The 8624-nt window shown below is 38.7% G+C and overlaps 1 pseudogene; it reads right to left on the bottom strand.

Annotated features, from left to right (window-relative positions):
* Positions 1-5006: 5006 nt before the first annotated feature.
* Positions 5007-7689, bottom strand: LOC103737453 (annotated as a pseudogene).
* Positions 7690-8624: the final 935 nt, after the last annotated feature.

Consider the following 8624-nt stretch of genomic DNA (forward strand, 5'->3'; position numbering starts at 1 on the left):
AGCCTCGATATCCATCAACTGAGAAAAGAATCATGAAAATGCAGTACATATAAATACGAAAGTTGAAGTTAAATAAATGAAAGTGAAAAAAAATCTGAGTCAGGTACAGAAGCATAGAAAGACAAGCACTACATGTTTTCCTTCATCTGTGGATCATAGCTTCTAAGTTTTAGATTTGTCTGTTTAATTTGAAGTATTTATAGAAGATTTGAATGTAAAAAGTGGCCAATGGTGCAGTAGATCCCCTAAAGAAAGGGAGATAGTAGAATATAAGTGATATGAGAATTCAGAGGGAGTGGGAGATGAACGATGATGAAGGTACAAGAGGAAATGGCTAAACAGATACTTAAAAAGAAACATACAGAAACCTACTACTTTGTACAACAATTAAAATGTTTTCTTAGGTTAGAAAATAGTTGTCCTCCATGGCTAGATAACGCTTATTGTGAGAATTTCTTCCCTAAGGAGACTTAAACAACATGTACTCTCCTTATAAAGTCCCAACGACAAACTAAATTATGATCCATGAAAGTTCAACCTGGGGAAACTGAGTTTACTGGGTGTCCTAGTTATCATTAACTGTCAACTTGACACAATGTAGAATCACCTGGGGGGAAAAGTTTCAATTAAATAATTATCTTTGTAAGGTTATCTTGCGGGTATGTCTGTGAGGGATTGTCTTGATTATTCATTAATGCAAGAGGGTGAGCGCACTGTGGGCAGTATCACATCTAGGCAAACGGCCCTGGAGTTTTTTCAAAACCTAGCTAAGTATAAGCCAGACAGCAAGTCAGCAGCATTCCTCCATGTTTTCTGCTTCATGTTCCTGTTTGGGTTTCTGGCAGGTGTGGGATGTCTACTTGTGAGTTATTAGTCAGGTAAGAGGCCCCCTCCCCAACAACACAGGATCTTACCATTACTATTGGTTGTTTACCAGTACTATACCATAAGACCCTACTGCTAAAGATATCACTCTATTTTTTCACTTTCCCATAGCACTTTTATCAAACTATGGGTATCTCATTAATAATATTTTATTACTTTTAACATTTATTTTGTGGGGGGTGCACATATGTGGAACAGAGAACAACTGGAGGGAGTCAATTTCTTCAATTTACTGCGTGGGTCTCAGAGATCAAGCTTAGATCATCAGGCTTGGAAAAATGCACCTTTCCTCACTGATATATCTCACCAGCCTCTATGAGCATCTTCTTCTTTAATATTTTTATTGCTTTCTCTCATGCCTATTCAAATTGGAAATCTCATGAGGATAGAAACCTTTGCCTATTCTAGTATATTGCAAGTATTCAAAACACATATGCTACAAAAGAAAAACTTGTTGAATAAAAAAACTCAACTAACAGCCTCTTTTTATACTCAGGTAAACCAGGGTCTTAAGAAGTTCAGTGTCTTCCTGGAATTAGCACATTCTGTTAGTAGCAATACCACTATATCTAGAACCAAAGCCTAAACCAATATCATACAGCAGTTACAAATATAGAATGAATATCATTTCATGCTCTCCTTTACTGTTCTTCTGTTCTTCCACTTTACTACTGACATGTATTAGAATTCAAATGGTTCTTCCATCCTAATGAGCCCCCATATAGCCTAAAGGCTTTTGGTCATGCTATTTTATGTCAAACAAAAATCATCATTTACACGGTTCAAAACAGAAATCTTCCTACGTGTGCTTGTTAATACTTTGAATTTGTCTCCCAAAGCCCATGTGTTTTATACTTATGCCCTAATGCAGTGATGTCGAGAAGTGGGACATTTAAGAAAAGATTAGGTCAGGAGGGATCCTGCCCTCATGAATTGATGAAATCTTATAATGAGAATGGATGCATTATGTCCAGAACAAGTTTCTTATAAAATCAGTTTAACCACCTGTTGTGGAACACTGTCCATGGCAAGGACATTGCCATCTTGAAATCGTTGCTTGCATAGCACCCTCACAAGATCAGGCCTATTAACATTTCTTCAAAGAAGGGGGTATTTAAGAGGGTCATTAGACCTTCACCTGACAGTTCAACTGCTCACTCTTGAACTACCCCACCCAATTCTACATAATCCTGCCCAAGGCACACATGGTCTCAGGAGGTGCTGGAATATATAGGATTGGGAAAGTTAACTGAAGGAGGTGCAGGAGAGTGGAGGGCAACACTCCCATCTACACTGTTTTGGGGAGGTCATCATCACTCATGCTGCACTGCGACTTTTGGGTGATGCAGCTGTTATTGGGTCACCCACACTCTCATCCGTGATATTGTAAGTCAATCCAATTAGCTCATTGTTTCACCAAGTGAAACTTAGGTGGAATTGTTTCTTTGTTCTTCTTAATGCCCTAAGATAAATAGATATTTGTTCACATCTCCCCCCAAATAATCATACAGTGCCTCCTCTTGCTATATCTATTGTCAATGTGATACCTTCCATCATGTCAAGATTCAGCAAGAAAGTCCTCAATAGGGAGTGCTGCCTAGTCTTTGGACTTCTCGGGCTCCAGAACTGTGGGGCAAATAAATAACTTACAAATTATTCTATATTATCATTAAGTAATTCAAAAATTACTTTGTCTCTAATGTTCTGTTACAACAGCACAAATTAAATGAAGACAAAGATCAGCATCACTGTCACAAAAATGCATGCTCTCCCTTGGAAGCAGTCCAAGGAGTATAAACCACTTGCCTTATCTAGCTAGTCAGGCACTATCTCATGGGTGAGGTAACAAAGCAACTTGCTGGCCAGGCAACTTCCTAAATACATGTACTGGTTTTGGTGCAGTGCACTCAGGTCCCCTAAAGAATCTGTGGCTTTCTTTCAACGTGAAGAAAAAAAGAGTTTGTTTGACATTTTTGCTAATGATTTGTAGAAAAATACCCTATGAACCGCATAGAGCTGGGAGCATCCCCTAATCCAATTGTCAACAGGGATATTATCACAAATTCTCTTTGTTAAACCAATTTCCTGACTCTTCTTGTATAATTAGCTCTGGGTCTTCTATCAGGAGTTAGCTTTCTAATTGTGGCAATTCTAAGTACATCAAAATTCATGCACACCTGGGGTTTACTGCTTTACCTGAATTGCTTTTGCATCTGTTATGCAGAAATAAAGCCACCTATTTCCTGAACACATTAGATAAGTAGGAAGTGACATTTTTAGAATGCAAGCAACAGAGACAGTTCAACTCAAATTTCTCTTTTGTGTTTGAGTTAGAGGTATAATATCTGGTTACAAAAGGGAATCACATCTTCCTAAACATAGTTATATGTGGTGATGGAGAATTGGATTGGGAAACTGAGAAAAAGAGAGAACTAGAAAATCAGAAATTGGGACATTAGGTGACATCCTTTCTGATAATCCAAACCCAGAAGGTGCCTCCAGAATACAAGTGACTTTGTTGTATTAGTAGTGATACTAACTGACAGAAAGTACCCACATTTTGGGGTTCCTTTGTTAACATGCTTGCCAGTGAATGAAAGCAAAATTACCCCAATCCTAATATTCAGACATATACTTGGGGAACTTTTTTAAAAAATTACTATGTCACCTTGAAGGTGGAGAAGAAAAGGAATTTTGCATCATGCTGTTTTGCTTTAGAAATGGCCTTAGACATGATCATAGATAAAATGAGGCAATATCATTGTTTAATCATAAATCTAGAAGATTTCATCCAGAAAGCTCTATGGGTCACTTTGCAAATGACTTGAGAAATCCCACTCTGTACCTTGGGCCACAGGAACTTGAACTTTTTCTCTGGATTGTTAGGCTGTATTCTTATGCCAAATTAATAATTATTTTGTATGATGCTACATAAAAAGATAAATGACATTCTCTCAAACACATCATTATTTTATTTGATCCATAAAACTTATCTTCAAATATTTAATCTTTGACCAGTTCTTATCACCTGCACTACTGCTACTGGTTCAGGTCTCCAACATCTCTTACTTGGATTACTATGATAATCTTCTAATTGGTGTTTCTATTTCTACCTTTGCCCTTTTACTGTAAACTCCCCCCAAAATAGTCCAATTAGAGCCTTTATAGACTTGTTAGATTGCATCATAATTCTGTTTCAAAGCTTCCCAAATCTTCCCATCTCACTATGACCTAAACAAGACCTCATTTTGTGTTCCTCTATCCCTTATGCACTTCATTCCACAGTCATTGGTGTCATTTCTTTTTTTTAAATCAAGGAATGTTATGTTTCTACTCTTAAGCCCTTGTTCTAGCTCTTTGTTGTAACCATTATCAATTCTCTCTTAGATGTCAACATCTCATTCAACTCACTAACTACAAGAAAGAATCATGACTTAATAAAGGTTACTCATGGCTAAGATTTATTATAGAAAAAAATCATAGAAAAATTAGCAAGAAAAATATATATTGATGGATTCCAGAAAAGTGCAGCTCAAGATTCTGAAGTCTTTCCTACTCCAAAACCACACAGGATAGGCTTTTTCTTCTGGGTAAAAAAACACCTACAGAGGCAATGATAGAATGAATCTGCCAATGGAAACCAATTTATTTGTTTTACTTTAAACAATTTTTTATTCCACAAAGGTTTTTCACATAATTGGACATCTCAGCACATTGCACATAATTATTCTGACTCTTCAAAGAAAGGCTGCTTCTGGGCTCCTCATTTCCTGATGGCAGGCACTAAAACCCTCTCTGTGATGGATGTCAAAATGCCTCTGATTTAAGCTGAAACCAGGACACTGGTACACACTTTATATACCCAGTATCAGGGATGTACAGATAACTTTGTTCAATAATACAAAATAAATTATCTGTGGGCATGGAGAGTGACAGCAGCAAATCATTTATACTGTCAAATGAAACCAATAACAGATGTTTATAATGATTTTTCTTACACATAAACCAGCCTTTTTTTTCAGCCATTTCTTTCACCTGACTTCTCTGAAGTTCTTGGTTAGGAGCCTGCTTTGAACTTCCTGTCACAGTTCACGGATAAGGGCAAAGTAAGACTCTAGGACTTAGAACACGCCACCTCCCATAGCATGTCCATTCCACCTTGTGCCCATTCCACGGTCCTTCTCTTTCTTAGAAATTTTTGTGACCACTGCTTCTACTGTAGCTAACAGAGAAGAAACCCCAGCAACATCCAGTAATATAGTTTTTACATCTTTTATTGGAGCAATGATTCCCTTTTCCTCCATGTTCACAAAATCTCCAAGCATAGCATCATAACCAACTTCTAAGAAGTTTTTGGAATTTTCCCAGCTATGAAAGATTTTTCAACACCTGCATGTCAGCAACAGTCATTGCAGGAATTTTCAGTGCCCTTTTAATAATTTCTATGCCAATTTTCTGATCTTTATTGGCAGGCTTTAGTGAGTCCAGGGATGGGATGCAACGAAGCAGACCACAAGGTCCTCCTAGAACACCGCCTTCTTCAACAGCTACTTTTGTAGCATGGAGGGCATCTGCCACTCTGTCTTTCTTCTCATTCACTTCGACATCACTTGTCCATCCGACTTTCAGCAAAGCTATTCCATCTGATAGCTTTACCGGTCATTCATTTATTCAGTTTTTCCTTTTCAAATTCACTAGTTGTAATGTCCAATTGTTCAGTGATTTCTTGAATACGTTTTTCAATTTGAGCTGTCACCCTTTCCTTTCAAAAGCATGGTGTCATCTTTGGTGACAATGACCTCTCCAACTTTTCCTAAGTCATGAGGTTAAACATCTTCAAGGTATAGATTCAACCTTTCTTCTCTAAACACTGCACCAGCAGTAGCAATAGCCATATCTTTTAGCTGGATCTTCCCATTATCCCCAAACCCTAGAGCTTTGACTGCTACCACCTGAAGACTGACTTTTAGCATATTCAAAACCAGTATAGTTAGAGCTTCTTCACCAACAGCCTCAGTGGTTATAACCAAGGGCTTCTAATGAGCTGTGGTGCTTTGAATGAGAATGACCCCTACAGGTTCCAAGCATTTGGACATTTTATCTGCAGTTGATGGTGTAGTTTGGGGAGGTTTTAGAAGGTGTGGTCATGCTGGAGGCTAGGAAAGGTTATTGAGGAAAGTGCAGCCTCAATTTCAGTAAAGACCCCCAGGATTGAAGGGGTTATGGAATCTTAGGCTTTGCACCCTGAGAAGCCAGTGAAGGTATAGCCTCAGTTTCCATGGATACCCCAGGTTTCTGGAAATACCAGGACCATGGGCCAATCACCAAGGGCAGCAGCAGATGTGGGATAGAGCCAGCCTAGGCCTGTAAGACTAGCGGTATACTATCGATGGCAGAATCAGAGAAGTGGAGCTGCCAAAACCCTTTGGAGCCCAGAAAATCATGAGTGAATTCCAGATATCCAGCCTTGAGCTACTTTGCTGGACTTAGATTTCACTTAGGTGTCCCCGATTCTTTCCTTTTGAAATAAGACAGTACTTGTTTTGGATTTTACAGGAGCCCACAGTTAAGAGACTTTTAAAACAGACTATGGACATTTAAGTGTTTGGATTTTTTGAGGACTGCGAGACTTTTAAGGTTGTGTCTCATACTGTGATATTGTTATAATCATACCTTGGGGACAAAAATGGAAAGGTTGTGATTTAACAGTGATGTGGTATTTTCATGATTTTTGAGTAATGTGGGAGGGTCCAGCCCACTGTGGGTGGTGCCACCCCTGGGCAGGTGGGCCTGTGTTGCATAAGAAAGCAGACTGATCAGGGGCCAGGGGAGCAAGCCAGTAAGCACCGATCCTCCATGGCTTGTGCTCCAGATCCAGCCTCCAGGTTCCTGCCCTGAGTTCCTACCTTGAGCTCCCTGAAGAACTGTGACCCAGGAGATATAAGATAAAATAAGCCCTTTCCTCCCCAATTTTGTATTGGTCAGAGTGTTTTGTTATAGCAATTGAAGGCAAACTAGAACATGAGCACTGGTAGTTTCAAGAGCAGGAACAATAGACTGGACACTAGAAATTTTCTTTTCACTGAACAGAACATAGGCATCTTGAGAGGAATTCACACTTTTTTTTACCTTCTGATGAGTATAATGAGGAAATATACATTTCAGCAAACTCTATGCCTTCAATAATTGGTGATTCACCATTCAGTGTCTTCTCATCCTTTGCTGTGATGACACCTTTTCTTCCAACTTCTTTATTACATCACAAATGAGGTTTCCAATTTCTTTGTCTCCATTTGCAGAAAGTGTAGCAAACTGAGCAATTTCTTCAGGTATTGTCATAGGTTTGGACTGCTTTTTAATTTCAGCAATTACAGCATTAACAGACAACATCACACCTCTCCTGATTTCCTCTGAATTAGCACATTTGCTGATCTCAATGCCCTCCTTGGCAATAGAGCATGCCATAACAGTAGCACTAGTGGTGGCATCCCTAACCTCTTCATTGGTGCTATGGGAAACATCTTGAACAAGTTTAGCTCCAATATTTTTAAATTAGTTGACTTTGCAACCGTCACACCATCTTTTGTTACTCTGGGACTTCTCCAGCTCTGCAATAATCACGATTCTTCCTTCTGGCTACCACATAATGGGTACAGCAATGGCTAAAAGATTTACACCTTAAAGCATTAAGGCTCAGGCATCTTCACCAGGTGTTATACCTTTGGCATGAGCCCAAGTGAGATAAGAAGCCACTGCCTGGGACATGGGTCTCCTCTGGAGAAGGACTGTGAGTAGTTGAAGCATTTCTGCCAGGCATTGGCAAGAACGCACATGGCAAGGCAAGCGGTTGTCAGCTAGTGAGGGCAGGAAACCCATTTAAACCCCAAGATTGAGGTTTTTATTGGAGATTGATCATGTAGACAATTTTGCTAGCTATCTGTTATGAAAACTGAAATTCAAGACCGCAGCAATGAAACCAGGTGCGTGTTATCAATCTTGCAAGTTATGTAAAGCAATCATTATGACAAACCTGCATTGTGTAGTTCATTTCTCCAGGAATACACAGTGAAGTAATTCATCCATCAGTGATATGAGGACTATTCTGAGGACTTTTCAAAGGATTGGTAAATCAAGCATACTCTTGAACAAGAACTACTGAATCTACTTTTTTCTTCATCCGGCCTAATGTTGTCATATTTCCCTGTAGTGGAAAATTTTTTCCTGTCCTTATAGGTATCAGTATTGATAATTAAATCTAAGGAAAGGAGACAATGAAAGAACATTTGTCATAACTTGGAAAATTTTGGTGATTTGTTGGAGCAGCGGAAGCCAACTGATACATCATTGTCTCCACTGAGAATGCTCTTCCAGTAGACATCTCTTGACTGATTCCCTCACCTCCTTGAATTTATTATTCAAATCTCAGAACCTCCATAGGGTCCATAGAGATTATCCTCTTTAATATTTTAGCTGGCTCCAAAAAACATTTTCTGCAAAACATTCTGCAAATTTATGATTCCTCTTACTCTCTTCAATTTTTCCTTAGCATTATCACCTCCAAGTACATAATGTGTTCATTAGTAACACATTCTTTACATCTGTCATTGCGTTATTACCACACTCTGGCTAAAATGTAGATTCCAAGAAAACCAGAATGTCTGCTCCTTCACTAATTTATTGAGTTATTCTTAAATAGTGCCTAGGATATAATGAATGCTCGAAACATAATGTTTATTGAA

The sequence above is a fragment of the Nannospalax galili genome, unplaced genomic scaffold, assembly GCF_000622305.1.
Source record: "Nannospalax galili isolate Female #2095 unplaced genomic scaffold, S.galili_v1.0 scaffold198, whole genome shotgun sequence".
NCBI classification, from domain to species: Eukaryota; Metazoa; Chordata; class Mammalia; order Rodentia; family Spalacidae; genus Nannospalax; species Nannospalax galili.